This window comes from Parambassis ranga, unplaced genomic scaffold (genome assembly GCF_900634625.1).
Source record: "Parambassis ranga unplaced genomic scaffold, fParRan2.1 scaffold_127_arrow_ctg1, whole genome shotgun sequence".
NCBI lineage: Eukaryota > Metazoa > Chordata > Actinopteri > Ambassidae > Parambassis > Parambassis ranga.
In genome coordinates, this window is record NW_021144705.1 from 44,076 (window position 1) to 60,810 (window position 16,735).

At 43.0% G+C, this 16,735-nt stretch overlaps 1 long non-coding RNA gene and 1 pseudogene across 1 annotated transcript; one reads left to right on the forward strand and one right to left on the reverse strand.

Moving 5' to 3' along the window:
• The first annotated feature begins 448 nt into the window (after positions 1–448).
• LOC114429393 (uncharacterized) lies at positions 449–1,177 on the forward strand. The gene is made up of 3 exons (XR_003669690.1): positions 449–511; positions 597–772; positions 1,128–1,177. It is a non-coding gene; the product is annotated as an uncharacterized LOC114429393 (long non-coding RNA).
• Positions 1,178–9,508: 8,331 nt separating this feature from the next.
• Positions 9,509–15,511, reverse strand: LOC114429389 (maternal embryonic leucine zipper kinase-like; annotated as a pseudogene).
• Positions 15,512–16,735: the final 1,224 nt, after the last annotated feature.

A 16,735-nucleotide genomic window follows, 5' to 3' on the forward strand; every position in this document is an offset into this window, starting at 1 on the left:
ATCATTTCATGTTGATTCATATTTTTTACTTTTGACTTTAATGCGGGCAGATTTCAAACCTGGAGTCCGAGATGATGGAAGCGAGAAGAGGAGCTGTCAGTCTCTGTGTTAGGTCAGAGGTACAGAGCACTCAGAAATCTGTGGAAGGAGAGCTGCACAGAGTGAGTCATCAAACTCATTGCTACAGCATAAACAAACAAAACAAAGCCATTCTGTTGTTTACTTTATGTTCATCTCTGTCCAGGCCACCACTAAACTCAATGAGCAGTTAGCAAAAAACAGCCATCTGAAGGAGAAGCTGCAGAGTCTTCTTAATGAGCGTCACCATTTCCAGCAGCAACACAACAAGCTGAACAAGGTTACAACTCTTATCATATCATCACCATGGGCACATTGTTGATTTCTCCTTCAACACTTTATTAGCAGATATATTTGTATCGCAGGAACTGCAGGAACTCCACAAGAAGAACGCAGAAGTTACCAACCAGATCAGCGCTGCTAACGAAGAAAGGTGAGCTCCTGAGACAGCCAGTTGTGTTAAATGGAAGGAAACCTCTGAGATGTTGCAGCTCATATCTGGAACTGGTATACATAAGGGTGGAGGCTCAGTCCAAGCTGACCGTGCTGAGGGAGACAGCGGAGAAGGAACACGCTCACTTTAACGCTGAGATGAAGGAACTGGAGCGGGTTATTGCACAGCAGAGCAGCCTGAAGAACTTCATGAGCGTCAAGGGCAGCGAGAGGAGCGACCACAAAATGGGAACCAGGCAATGTAAGAGGCAGGCGGCCCGCATGATGTTGTAGCTAATGTGTCTAAAGTTTTAGCAGTGCTAACAGTTCCAATAATTGTATCATTCATTTTTCATCAATGCAAAAAGCCACAGCGGAAAAGGACAAAAGTACAAACAACATGTGTTTCTCAGTAGAATTCATGTAGCAGGCAATAATGTTGCACATACAATACAGTTACACATTTGTGTGTCCTTGTGTCATTGTGAATACAGGCACTAAGACTAAAGAGAATAATGAATGATAAACATAACATTGTGATGCTAATGCTAACCCTGCTGATGAAGATGAGACTGGCGCCTCACTGATGTGAATCTGATGTGTTTTGTGTTTCTCAGTGTCAGAGCTGAAGGAGCAGAGGAGGGGGGACTCACAGGACGTGTCTCTGGACGTTCTGGAGGACATGTTTAGGAAACTTCAGACTGTGACAGGAGAGGACAACCTGGACCTGCTGGTGACCAGGTTCATCCAGGGTGAGTCTCATATTCTGCACACAGTTTATGTCAGGATTATAATCCTCTTGCATTTGTACATGAGTACATTCAGACCCCGTTCAGTCTTGTGTAATCAATCAGAACAGCACAAAAATCCAGTTAAAGCTGGATTAGATAGATCCACCTCACAGAGGTGGATTGAGCTGGGTTTGCTAAAATCTGGCTAAGGTCTGAACACGAATGTGGCTAGCGACATCATACTTCTGGGTTCATGGGGACAGTATCTGGGTCACGCCATGTGTAAAACATCCACTGAACTACCAAAGATTGAACTACCAGATTTGATCCCGCTCTAGCTAGACCAACTTTCTCCAGTCAGAAGGGGGTCTCATTAAATGGAAACACACTGTATCTCCCTGCTGTATTATGTATTGTATTGTTTCCCCCTGTAGGTGAGGAGGAGAACTTTGCTCTCTTCAATTTGGTGAACGAGCAAAACAAAGAGATTGATGTATTAAAGAATGAAATTAGCCAGGTGAGTTTGATTTGAAGGTCTCACACATTACAATGAACCTGTTGATGAAGATTCTCAGTCATCCGGGTCATTTTTATTCAGTTGGTTAAAGCAAAGCTACTGGACCTGTAGAAATTCTACAAGTCCAGTTGCCTTGCTGCAACCTTCTGAATTACATTGAAGACAGTGGTTTGCTGGGTCATTTATTTATGTATTTGTGCTGTGAATGAGTTTAGATCCAAACAAACATGGAGCAGGCTGAAGCCAAAGGTCGGCAGCAGGAGCAGGATTATGACTCTCGGCTAAGAGACGTCCAGGAGAGATTAAAGGAGGCCGAGTCTCAGGCAGAGGATTATGAAGACCAAGCCACCATCATCAGCAAAGTCCTGGAACAGATTAAAACAGGTTTTTTTCACAACCTTGTGACTTCCAGCTGTTAAATCGAGTCATCAGTTAGAACATTGATACTCGAATACTTGATACTCCTCCCTCTCACAGGAGTAAACAGCACCTTCTCCAGCCTAGAGTGTGACCGCTCACTGATTGATGACATGGTGGGCTCCTCCACAAGCGTCACCGACAACAACATCATGTCCTACCTGGGTTTAGTGGAACAGAAGACAGATGAGCTGCTCACCATCCAAGCGTTCCTCAGATCTAAAGTCTGCTACCGCTGCTTGTGTTTTCTCACTAATATTTGTACATGTTTTCATTTCTGAACCTGAAATACAGTTTGTTTCTATAATATTTATCATTCTTACAGGATGCAGAAAAGGACTCTGATCCAGACGAATTCACTTTGGTTCAAGATCCAGAAGGTGCTGCTGTCAACAGGTCAGACTTTAGATCACTTCATTCTGACAGCTTCATGTTTGTCAGTAAATGATGTAAAAGTTGATGGCTGTGTCTGTGTTGACTCATCAGTGAGTGTGATGCAGAGGAGTCTTCCGATGAGGAATATTGAAGGGGGTGAGTTCAAACAAAGTTCCTCTCCGAAGTTAGTGTGAGATCATGTTCATCATTTGTTTGTGTTTATCTGGAAGTAATTTGTATGTTTTTTTGGTTCCTCCCAACAGACAGCAACAAAAGCCAGTCTGCAGAACAAGGGAAGTCAGAGGACACGTCCACCTGAGGAAGGCCTGGATGGATGTTTCTTATCCATGTCAACATAAGTTTGAGTTCAAATAAACAAAGTAGCCTATGCATGTAACAGAGTTCGAGTATTAAGTACATTAGATCCCAAAAATCTGAGGTGCACTCTAAACTACACTCTAAAATTCCGATGTATCAGAAACTCACTTACATAGAAGGATCTGAAAAGTTTTGAATGCTGTGATTTTGTCACATTTCTTCAATTGTTCTCATGCTGCTCACAAGCCACCAGTACATCCGTGGAACCTCTGGAAACCTCTGGTGACGAGCCATCGAACTCCTGGATAGGAAGACACAGCAGTTCCACCACTGTCAAATACTTGCTAAACATAAGATCCTAATTGAAAACATGATTACAGTGGTATGCAAAAGTTTGGGCACCCCTATCATTTCATGATAATTTGCTCTACCTTCCTAAGAGAAGATCACAGCGACGAGGTTTGTTTCCTCCAGAGATGCAGACATCTGAGTGTTTTCCAGATTGACATCCTTAGAGTAGAGATTTATTATAATAAAATTTAATGTAAAAAATGTAATGTGCAAAAGTGTTGGCACCCTTTTTATCACATTCATTTCAAGACCTGTAGGGGTTTATAAAGCAGGTTGAAGCACAAAACTGCTTTGATTAGCTTGTTAGATCTTCAGTTACAAAGACAGCTGGAATCAATCATGAAAAAGCTGTTTAACATAGGTAACTGCTGCTGTACTTGTCCTAGGTTCTTTCTTAGAGAGTAGACACATGGGGGCCTCTAAACAGCTCTCCGCTGACCTAAAACAAAGATAATTCATTATCATGAATTAGGAGAAGGGTACCAGAAATGATGTGAAAGGTCTGGACTGTCTGTCTCCACTCCCAGAAATGTAGTGCAGGAATGGAAGAGCACAGGAGTAGCCACTGTAAAGGATAATATGTGGTAGGCACAAATAAAGATAAGACTGAACTCCATGAGAAGAACTTATTGCCTACATTTTGGTGGAGCCTGAACCCCCTTAAGAGCAACAGAGGCAAGAAAAATTCCCTTTTAACAGGAAGAAACCTTGAACAGGACCCGGCTCATAAGGAAGAACCTTCCTGCTGACAGTCGGCCGGGTGGAGGAGAAGAAGAGGGAGACAGGACAGAGAGGATGAAGGAGAGAGAGAGAGAGAGAGAGAGGAGCAAACATGCACAGACATCATACATTACCCAGATAGCAAACCTTTTGGCTGTGGCTTGGCATACATCTGGCATTTTTTGGTTGTGTTTTGGCACAGCATAAAGGCTTTGGCCAAACTTTGGCATGGTTATGGATTACCATAAAAGACACGAGTTATGGCATATGTCTGGTTTGCCAAAACCCTGGCATTTGGCTTCATTGTGGTGTGGTTATGGCTTACCTTAATACATCAAAAGGCGCCAACGGTATTCCATCATATGGCTGAGTTATGGCATATGTCAAGTCAACCCAAAGATTGTGTAAAGAGCGGGACAGCATCGTGACGTATTCGGGTTGCATTTTGGCATCTTTCTGGCAAGCCAAAAGACTGACCGATGCTACTAGCGTATCTCTTCATGATACCGTGACGAGAGGGGCATGGAGCAGAATTTCAACGGTAGGAATTTCCGGATTCGTTCGACCCCGTTGCCAGCAACGTTGAACGTTGGAAAAGATAGACCCAGTTTGAGTAAGTTGAGTAAGTTTTGTACATTTATTTTGAAGTGTAAACTGTTTGTTGCTAATATCCGTGTTGATCGATAAAATGATTTATTATATATATACGTGTACACAATATAGTAGACAGCAGGGTGGTAGTTGGGGTGAGAGAGGAGGATGCAGAGGATAGTGGTGATGATTGACTGTGGCAACCCCTAAGGGAACAGCTGAACAGAGGTGAAGAAGGATGATTCAATCCTATTCAATACTGTCTTTACATATTATTTACATAATATGTGTATTTCAATATGTATGCAATTACAGATAATATTAATTGTTATTATTTTCACAGCCAAGAGGGAAGAGAAGAGGAAAGTGAGGTTCCAGGCCCATCTGGGCTCAACACTGAGGCATCACCTCTCCTTGTTGTTATTTTTATTTTCTTTACCTAATATTTGGTTGGACTTTCATTAATGTACATTAGTTATTAGTTATTATAATAAAAACTACTCTATTTGGAGACAAAATCAATTCTATTGATTTTACACTGTGCATAATGGTAGAAGTTGATGAAGTGCAAGGTAAATTCATACCCAAAAGCTCCAGTAGATGGCAATAGACTAGTGAAATGGATATAAATTGTATTTTCCAGCCAGTTTCCACTGGAAATGAGTAAGCTAGCTATAGCTATAGTAACCTATTTGGCAATGTGGTGCCAAATTGTGCCAAACTGAGTGTCCGCCTGGTGATATCCTTACTAAAACCTTTGTGAAGGCTTTGCTCTTTGTTCAAATTCTATCAAATTTGGTATATTTGTAGCCAAGGAATAGCTGAATGTGATCAATGGCATCTGTGTACATAGAATCATTGTTAGCATAATGTTTTCCTCTGTCAAATAGGAAAAAAACTCAGGCGAGGATAAAATTGTTACATTTGTCCTGTAGTTTTTTCTAATTTACTCAGGCATACTAATAGACACAATATTTTAAACACTGGAAATGCATTCTCTGAGGTCCCTAGATGTCCCTAGACACCAAGAACATGCATATGCACATTATTATTGTGGTGCATTTCCTCATTTTCTTCGGGAATGTCTTTTTAGGTGATTTTTTCTTTTAATATGGCCAGGGTTTAAAGGGTTAATCTGAAATCAACTCTGCCCACTTTCAAGCAGTTTGTGGACTGTAAAACAAGAGAAAATAAAACTCTAGATTTACTGTATGCTAATGTTAAAGAGGCATACAGCTCCATAGCTCTCCCTCCCTTGGGCAGATCAGACCATAGCCTAGTCCACCTCAAACCCCAGTATATACCAGCAGTACAGCGGCAGCCGGTGACCACCAAAACTGTACGGAGGTGGACACCGGAAGCCCTGGAGACCCTGCAGGGATGTTTTGAGGTGACTGACTGGGATGTGTTCTGTGACACTCACGGTGAGGATGTAGACACACTCACAGACTGTATCACAGAATATGTTAATTTTTGCACAGATTCACTAATCCCCACCAGGTCAATACGCTGCTTTCCAAACAATAAACCATGGGTGACAAAGGACATCAAGGCATCACTCAACAGAAAGAAGACAGCCTTCTTGAGTGGAGACAGAGAGGAGATGAGGAGGGCCCAGGCAGAGGTGAAGGAGAAGATTGGAGATGGCAAGGAGGAAGCTGGAGAGCCAACTTGCCCGGAACAACTTGAGGGAGGTATGGAGTGGCATGCGAACCATCACCGGCCACAATAGGATCTCCGACCAGCTGATGGATGGAGATCTGCAGGAGGCCAACCAACTGAACCTGTTTTTCAACAGGTTTGATAGTCCACTCCCTGACCACCCTCCCCCTCCCTGTGATGCACCATTAACACCTGTCGATAACAACAATGTACCTCCTCCTCCTCCCCCTCCCCCTAACCATACTAACCAGTTTCACCTCCCCATCAATAACATCACCCTGCCCCCCTTACCCCACCTTCCATTAACAACCCCCCACCCTCCCCCATCAGATCTCTCTCTCTGCTCTTCTGTGTCCACAGTTACCATCACCACAGAAGATGTGAGGAGGGAGTTCAGTCGCCTACGACCGGGAAAAGCTGCAGGACCGGACGGACTCAGCCCCAGAGTACTCAGGGACTGCGCCACACAGCTGTGTGGGGTCTTCCAGCACATCTTCTCCCTGAGTCTGAGCCTGATGACCGTCCCTGCCCTGTGGAAGACAACATGCCTTGTTCCTGTGCCCAAGACCAAACATCCAAGCACACACAGCGACTACAGACCAGTTGCTTCACATGTGATGAAGTCTCTGGAGAGGCTGGTCCTGAAACACCTGCGTGCTGTTGTGGAACCATCGCTGGACCCCCTGCAGTTTGCTTACCAGCCCCGTATTGGAGTGGAGGACGCCATCATCTACCTGCTGCACAGAGCACACACCTACTTGGAGGAGGCAGGTAACACTGTTAGAATCATGTTCTTTGATTTTTCCAGTGCGTTTAACACTGTGCAGCCTGCCCTTTTGAATAGGAAGCTCCTGGACATGCAGGTAGAGACCCCACTGGTCACCTGGATCACTAACTATCTTACAGGTCGACCACAATTTGTGAGGCTGAGGAACACCGTCTCGGACACGATAGTGAGCAGCACGGGGCACGGTACTGTCTCCATTCCTGTTCACACTCTATACATCGGACTTCAGACACTGCTCACAGTCCTGCCACCTGCAGAAGTTCTCGGATGACTCTGCCATTGTGGGCTGCACCAGCAGAGGTCGGGAGGCGGAGTATATGAGTGTGGTGGACAGCTTTGTGGAGTGATTTTAGGACACGATTTTAGGTCTTTAACATAGTATATAATGTGAAATAAATGATGTTCCTACCTGATAAAATGCCACATTTGTCATGCCTGTGTGTTGCAGCTGATCAGCATTTCTCTCTGGCAGGTTCTCCTTGTGTGTCCCAGCAGGAGGAGAAGGGTAATGGTGGGTTGAGCTGATGATAAAGAGGAGGGGGTTAACCCTAATGAGAAAGGGTGTTAGGGTGGTACGATCATTTAAGACAGAGGTGAAGGTTGGCAATAGAAGAAGTCAAAATACGGTATAATTTCACTGGTGGTAACACCTCCTGCTGGGCTGGTGGTGGAGGATCAGAGCCTGAGTGTGGACAACAGCTGGACTGAAGTTGCTGTCATCACGTGTAATCACCACTGTCAGTTGTGTCATTGTCCCTCCTCTCACACAGGTGGCGCTAAGTTTCCTAAACTCAGCCTGGAGCAGTTCAGTCCATGCTTGTTTGAAAAGTGGAACAGTAGCTGTGTCCCAATTCAGGGTCTGCATCCTTCGGAGGACGCAGCCTACGCGGTCTCAGGAGGCCGCGTCCTCCTGAGGATCCTCCGGAGGATCCTCCACCGTTGGTAAATGGGACGGTCTGGCCTTCAAATCACTTCCTGATTGTGGCGCGACGTCATAAATTTTGCCCCGAAATTTTGCAGCGACAGCGACACAACACGGACTACACAACAAGCGGGACAACAGTGTGGATTTAGACATTTGGAATATTTTAATATATTTATTTGTTGTTGGAGGAAGAGGAGAGGCGGCTCCAGCGGCAGCAAAACCGGTGACGGCTCATTTTCTTCAGGCTGGGAGAGCGCAGTGGGGAGGTGACGGTAAGCTGCTGTTTAACCATATTATTGATCATAATTAATATACCAGTTACTGAGCAAACGCTAGATATATAACCAGTAGATAGACAAATATGATTAAATGTAATTTATATTTGATTCAATTGTAAGACTTGATACAGGGTCTGTTTGTAATTTTAATACTTTAAATAAATAGCTAAATGTGTAAGAACCCTGCAAATAACCCTGAAACCACTGCTTTAATGTGTCATTAAGCATCAGGTCTGTCACTGCACCAGAGAATTACTGCTGGGTGGAGGAGAGTGGGGCTCCCTGCAGGACCAGCTGTCTGTCCTGGAGGAGGTGTACTGACCATCATCACCTTTGGAGGGTGAGGATACATATTTTATAGCTTTTCATATTTTAAGCTGCGTTGGAAGCCGCTCTGTTGAAGTTATTATTTTTATTTTTGCCCTTTTTAAAAACATCTTTAGTAACATGGCAGCCGCCGATCGTCCGCTCTGCAAACCCTGATGGACGATGTGGTGGACAGAGGAGACAGACACCCCCCTCCCCCAGATGATGTCCCACTCACAGCCAGAGGACTCCAAGGTCTTCACCGTGGCATCATCCAGTCCAGAAGCACCAAGGACTCCTGCTCAGCCAAACATTTATATATATGTTCTTTGTGAATAGTATTTTCTGCTGATCTTTATAAATAATAAACTGTACATTTTCATAATGCCCACTGGTAAATAGTTAGAAATGTTCAAACTGTGTCTTTGTAAATATTGTACATAACACAACACACACACAATAAATGATTTACTGTGTCACTGAGAAGTTGTTCAAAAGTTTACTTCAATTATAAATAGGTGAAAACACATATGTAACAAGGTTAGAAGAGTTTAAGAACACAGAGACAAGAACGATTTAATATACAATTTAATAAGTAACATTTAAATAACAGAACATAAAATCACTGCTGTCCAACATCCTCTGTATGAGCTGAGGTCTGTCCGCTCTTTCTCTGCTCTCTCTCTCTCTCTCTCTCTCTCTCTCCTCTCTCCCTTCCTCTCTCCTCTCTCTCCTCTCTCTCCTCTCTCTCTCTCTCTCTCTCTCCTCTCTCTCCTCTCTCTCCCTCTCTCTCTCTCTCTCTCCCTTCCTCTCTCCTCTCTCCTCTCTCTCTCTCTCTCTCTCTCCCTTCCTCTCTCTCTCTCTCTCTCTCCCTTCCTCTCTCCCTCTCTCTCTCTCTCTCTCTCTCCTCTCTCTCCCTCTCTCTCTCTCTCTCTCTCTCTCTCTCAGCTTAATACCAAATGTAATCAGCACAACATACCACAGTATTCTAGTCTATGTTTTAAAAAAAAAGACAGCTCCCTGCATCAGTCATTCTTTTCTGACAAGAAACGTCATGTTGCTGACAATTATGCTAAAGTTGACTTAAAACCAGCAGTGCTACTGTCAGGAAAGTGCATCATTCAGATACTGGATGCAGAGAGAATGTCTTCCACCAGGTGTTTGTAGACCCAGGCGTCTCCCTTCAGCCTCTGGCGGCGCACTCCGATGACCTCTGGCCTCTGCAGCATGCACACCTCTAGCTCAAACGCCATGGTCACCTTTCCAAAGTCACTGCAGGTCTGACACTTGAGAGTGTACCTGAATGATGGGTGAAGTAAATAATGGTAAAATGACTGAATTTGATAGGAGGAGCAGCATTATGAAAAAAAGGCAGGGAGGCAGCATGTCTTTCTAACCCCTTCTGCTGGAAATCGATGTTTTTCTCCGGCAGGATGGACAGGATCTGGTTGAGCACCTGGTCTGGATTGGTCTGACTGGTCAGAGTCACGTTGTATTGATCCTGGAAGGAGACAGCCATTCATCAACAAAAGTTTATCATTGTAGCTTTTCTATGAACATGGTTTAGTAAGAAAAATGAAGAAATTATGGTGAGGTCTGTTGTTTCACCATGCTTATACCTTGATTTTGCGGGGCCGTGCTGATGGGCTCGTCTCTTACTCGGGGTGAGCATAGTGATCACCTTATCTAGGCCTCTCTGCAGGGAACCAAACACTTTCCCTGCTCTCTTCTTCTTCCCACTGTCTGTGACGGCCATGTCCAGAGAACAAGGCCTGGAAAGCAAACAGTTTAGCTTAACTTCTGTCACCTGTGACTCACATGTTCTTGTTTTTTTTTTCCCCCATTTCGGTCTGATTGGCCGACCAAAGACGTGTAAGGACATCGTCCCTTCACTCATCTTGTAGAGCACTCACCTTCGCTCTGGACTAAAGGCCAGTATTTCAAGGTTTGCAGCATCTTTGTTCTCTGCTGCCCTCTTCTTATTCAGCTCCTTAGTTGCACTATCACCACCTACATTTACACATCAAAAAAGTAAAGAATCTAGTTAGCCATTTTCCAATATAAAGGAAGCTGTGACTGCTGCTTTTCTGGTCTCATAAATTTATCATTTCAGCCTTCTGGCACTGTTTTTCTTTTTTTTGACACAAGAGTCAATAGTTCTATATTAATAGTACCAGCATTATTATTATTTGGTGTGGTTCAACTACTAACATACAAAAATGATTGAGTCATTAGGAAACTTTTAGTGTTGAAAAAAAACAGATATTATGGAGTGAATGTTTCATCCCAGTTTTAAGTAATTTAAAAGGACAAAACCTCATGGGATGGAATCAAATGTTAAACTGTAAGAACAGCTGTTATGCATATGACTGGCTGTTTTTGGCATTAGAGTTGTAAACACAAAAGGCAAAATGAGTCTCACACGCTCTCTCTCTCTCTCACACACACACACAACAGAGAGATAGGTTTTAGTGGCAAGAGAACACATGTCACTACAGCCCACGTGGGACAGTGAGCAAAGGAAAGAGACAGCTACACCTGTCACAGCACATGCCTAGGGACAGACACACACAGACCATGGTGTGTGTATGTCACAGGTAGCCTGTCTGCACTGCAGCTCAGAGAGTGGGAGGCTGTAAAGAAAGCAGGGCTGAGCCAGAGTCCGAGGCTTTAACACCAACCAGCTCAGCGGAAGCAAGTTTAGCCAAAAGAAACAAATGAGGCTGGACATCTGAGCAGAGACGTCAATATGACAAATAATTAAGCCTTTAATGACTCTCTTTTCACATTAGTGTCCTCCATTTACAGATAGGTGAATAGAATTAGCCTCCTGATTATAACCTCACCTTTGAGTTGACAGTGATAATGGTGAGTGAATCTGAGTGTGTGTCCATTTTCTGACATAATGACAGCTAAATCACAGAAATATGAGTGGCTTTGGGATAAAAAAAAATGGCCAAATAAAATGAGTTTATTACCAGAAGACAATTTACTTGCAAATGTGTGGCATGTGGATGTGGCACTTGTGATTATGAGAGCTGCATGAGACTGTGAGTGTGGGATAGATAAAGGAAAGAGGGGGGGGGGGGGTGGAGAGGGGCAGTTGCAAATCTAATCTAATAGGGACGGTACTTCAAGCCCTTGTTTGGAACAACAAACAATTACAGTATTCAAATAAACTGTACTAGTCCTGAAGCTCTGCATTATCTGTAACCAGGAAATTATTCCTACCTTTGGGTGTGACCGCTGTGGGTTTGGTTCCATTTTGATTTTCTTGGATAGCAGTATTCTCCTTGTTTTCACTGGTTCGTTCTTGGTCCCTCTCCTTCTTCTCCTGGCGGTGTGGTGTCGTTTTCCGCCCCCTCTCTGGGGTTGGGCTGTAAGCACACCTTTTTTCCACTGATGGAGATGCCAGCCTCTTTAGGAATCCAACATGAGAAAAGTGGTATGAGTACATTACTCTTGACAGAATCATGCTGAATGTGTGGTCTGTCTGAACAGCACATCAGCTGGACACCAAATTCATTCTCTCTACAACATTTAGTCACTGTATGGGGAATGACTGTCATCTTTAAAGACATGTAAATGGTTATAGACCAAGAGAAGCTGTCTTGCAGAAGCATTAGCCAAGGTTTACCATGGCAGCTCCCTCCCCTTTTGCCTTTGCTTGTGAACAATCAAATACCACAAAATAAGGGTCTTCTTAGCAGCATCATAGCATAATGTTAGAATACCAAAGAGACTGTCTGACAATCAGGTCTCCCAACCACCCTTCCTCCTTCTGCTTCCTGCTTTTGTTTCAACTTTCACATACCATGTCTTGTTTGTTCTTTCATCTGGATGACCTCTGACCCCCTGGGGTGTATGCTGTGAGACTGAAACCAAGGGCAATCATCAATGTAATCTGAGCAAAGGTCCATAGAATCCACAATTACAGCATCTTCATCCTCGCTGAACTGAAATGCGTCTCTTGTCTGAAAATGAACACAAGAAAAAGGTCCACAACAACATTTAGGTGCAGAGAATCAGTACAAGAAGAACATCCACCTGGCAGTAGCCCTAAATATGTGGAGTATATTGGAGTGGTCCAGAGTCTGACCTGTAGTCCCTGGTGCAGCGGAGAGCAGGAGGAATCATAGACAGCTGGTGAGGACACAGGCGGACAGGCTTTCCCCTCTGCTTCTTTGACAGCAGCAGCAGGTAGGTGGCTGTGGTGTGGTCATAACGCCACTGTGGGAGGGGAGATGTTTTAAAATCCATCAGAAACCATGCAAAAAAATGCACACAGATCTCTTAAACAGATTTTACAGTGTAGTGAATTCACACACCTCCCTCACAAGCGCTGTGGTGCTCTCTCTCGATCGCTTCATGTTCACTGCCATCTCAGTGATACAGTCTTCATCTATGTGACCAAGCTACAAAAAAAAAGACCAGGACTATCCATTAAAGACCCAAGAGGGACACTTCTAGTTTTATGTCAACACACGAAAACACAATTTCCAACAAATAATATTGTTGAGTATATAATACAAGGATGTTATTGTTTCAGTAAAAACCTCGAAATCGACGAATCTTTGATTTGAAACCAAAAGAAACAAGCTACCAAAGAGAACACATATCGAAAGCAAAGCTGTTTAAGTGTTTGTAATTGTGTGGTTTAAATGTTTGCTAATGCATGCTGTTATAGATGATCCTCTTGTGTCTTTACCAGCTGCCTGCTGTACCATTCCACAGGGCTGTTGTGGTCTTCATCACCCAGGGATGATCCAGTAGCTGTCTAACAGTCACACGACGCTTGGGGTCCACCTACAGGACACACACAGACACTGCAATTCAACATGTACACTGTGTCTAAAACTATAATACAAGAACAGTCAGAAACTGATTATTTATGTGAGATAGATATTAATATTGTAAATTCCCAAACAGACTACTGTGCTTTACTACAGATAAAGATATTACGTGTACATTGTAAAGAGGATGGCTCTGTTTCTTTGAAGAAGGACCTTTTTCCTTGATGTCAGATAGGGTTTTCCTACAGGGAACTGACACCACACTGAATCAAACCGTCAAACTCCATTGACAAAAACAGTTTAGTTAACAGATCTGAATTCCCCCAATGTTAGTTGCCTACAGTAAACAAGCACTTCCTGTGTTCTGCAAGGTGAAATGGACACATCAATAAATGGCAAGTTGGGCAATGATAATATCCCCATTATAGCAATCAATTAGTGAGTGACAGAGATTTTTTTTCCACTGGACCTTTTTTCAGTTGGCTATTTTCTATATTTTATGTTCTTCAACATCTGTAGATGATGCATGTAGGAATATGGACAAGAACCCCATTCTACCTTGCTTGTGTCAAAAAGGATAAGGTCAAGATAAAACACAAATAAAACAGCAAACAAACTGACTGAAATGTACCTGCATCATCTGGTTGAGGAGAAGGACGCTCCCTGGAGAGAGCCAGTGTGGGTTGTCTATTCCCCCTCTGAAAAAAATATCCACGTCACAAACACTTCAGGAAAAACAAACAATATTCCGGCACTAGCTTAGACTGTAAGACAAAACAACGACTGTTGGTCATGGCCACAAATTATTTAGCAGCACCCCCATAACTTCAACCAATATGCTGGACACACAGCAGAGCTCTTACTGTAATCTTCCTGTAGAGGACTACACAGTTATCATCGTCAAAGGGCAGGTCTCCACAGAGCAGAGAGAACAGCAGCACTCCATACTCCATACATCGCCTGGAGGTTACACATTACACAGCAGTATTTCAGCTTCAAGCTCAGTTGTACCGAGTCATGCACCAGTGAATAAGATCAAGAAACCAAGAAGAGGCAGACGCAGCAGAGCAGGCAGGTAATAATTGATCTTTTTTAGTGGAGATCCTGAATGTAAACACAAAGGTTCTACATGTTAACATTCAACAGTATGCATGTCCTACCTCTGAACCAATATAAGCTCTGCCCTGGATGAGCTCAGGTGCAACTGTATGCGGGGGTCCCACAACATGTCATCAGCTCATAACCAAACCTCCCTGAGAAAGAGGAAACGTGATATGTAGACCAGTATGTGACAGTTTTACCTTAAAGATCAGACTTTTTCATCTGATGATGTACCTTAGGTTTGGCACACAAGCCGAAGTCAATGAGCTTCAAGTTATGATCCTCATCAATCAATATGTTTTCCTAAGATTCAGAGACACAAACATTAGAATCAAGGTAGTCAAACCCAGACAAACATTTTGTGGTATCTGGCTGTATGATGAGGACTTTTACTGGTTTTAGGTCTCTGTGTGCGTATCCTTGGCTGTGTACGTAGGCCATGGCAGACACAATCTGTCTGAAAAACACCCTGGTGTCCTCTTCCGACAGACGGTCCTTTGCTATGATATAGTCAAACAAATCTCCACCTGGGCAGTGCTACAAAGAAGGCAAATATATGAACATAAGATTGTTTTATTCAGAGTCACACATCATCTCTGTCTGTTCGACCTTTACCTCCAGCACCATGAATATCTGGGTGGAGGTATCTATGACCTGGTACAGCCGACAGATGTGCTGATGACTCAGGTTCTTCATGGATTCAATCTCCAGCTTCACACGAGGCAGTCATCCTGTAGAGTTAGAAGTGAAGGTGCTTTCAACATCGGTTTAAATGTGATGTAAACACAGCCGTGTTTATTTTTTGTTTTGTACATTTTCAAATGGTCCTGCAGCTTGAGGTCATGGTTTGTGTAAGTTTTGGTTGTACACTTCGTCAGACTCACCCCGAGATCTTTTTTATTAATGATTTTAATGGCAACCTTCTCTCCTGTCAAGAATGTGACGACCCAACTTGACTTTAGCAAAGCCTCCTAAATAAAACACAGCGTCCTTTACCACACAATAGAAATGACACGAAACGACACAAACTGCATTTAGTCCTGAAATTACCCGAGCCGATGGTCTCATAAACCTTGTAATATTTGTAGAGCTCTTCGGCTCGGAACTCCGTCGTCCTTTCCACGGGCATGCTTCCTGCTCCAGCTACACGATAAACCTCCTTCATACGAGATAAAAACAAGGTTTGAAATACCAACAGGCTTCAACGAACACTGAAATTGCAGCATTAACATCGCTAATACATTTTAACACTGTAATCTTTATGATAGAGAGTTTAAATACACTCCTGCCTGCCTCCTGCCTGGTTTGGTTGCCCAGCAACCAAACCAGGCAATCAAACTCTTGTTCTTCTACATCTTTATTAGTTTGATTGCCGTTGCTAGGCAATCAAACTCTTGTTCTTCTACGTCTTTATTATTATTAGTTTGATTGCCATGGCAATCAACCTAGTGACTTCATACTGTTTCTTGTCTTCAGCTGTTTCTCTTCATATCTTCATAATATTAAACATTTTCTACTTTTCCAGATAAGAGCTTCATCTTTCATAATTCTTAACTGTGTTTCAGCAAATTAAGTTCAGATTGCAGATTCTCCAGCAATTCAGAGCAATCACTCACATCAGCGTTCAAAGCAATGCTTCAGCTGCGGCAATCAAACTTGCATTTTCTTCAGGAAATGCTTTTCTAGTTCATATTTATTTCTCTAAAAGAAGTTTGGACATTAGAGGGTTAGAGATGAGAAGAGCTGTTACTTACTGCAGTGAAGGGATGAGGTGAAAGGATCCATCTCTTGCAGGAAAATGCAACTTCTTTACAAGAAGAAACAACGGTGAGTACTCAGGTTGGTGAGTTGTGTCCCAAAAGACTGAAGCTTTGTTGATACGTCTCTATGGTGAAATCAACATTCTATCTATATATCTCTATACCAAAACGTCATCATGACGTCATAGCACATTTAAAAAACAAATGTTTGTTTTTCAATTTTCATATGAAACATTGTGTGTTTTATTCAGATATGAAAAAGCCTGCAAATCATTTCCAAACTTTCCAACAGGTTTCAGTAGCTTGAATCAGTTACCACCTATCTTAATATATACTAGAATGCTTTGAATGCTGATGTGAAGGATTGCTCTGAATTGCTGGAGAATCAGAGCAATTCAGAGCTTTGTATGCCTCTGTGTGTCAGCCTGTCACCATGGTAACAGCAGAGGAGGCCTCAAAACCACTCCAACTTTAAGAGCTGGCATGCGGAAATGATTCGGAATTAGAAAATTCTGAATACAAGTTGATAGAGCAGCATCTAATGACGTTTTAAGACTAAATGGAGTCTGTAGCTTGAAATTGTAGAGATACAT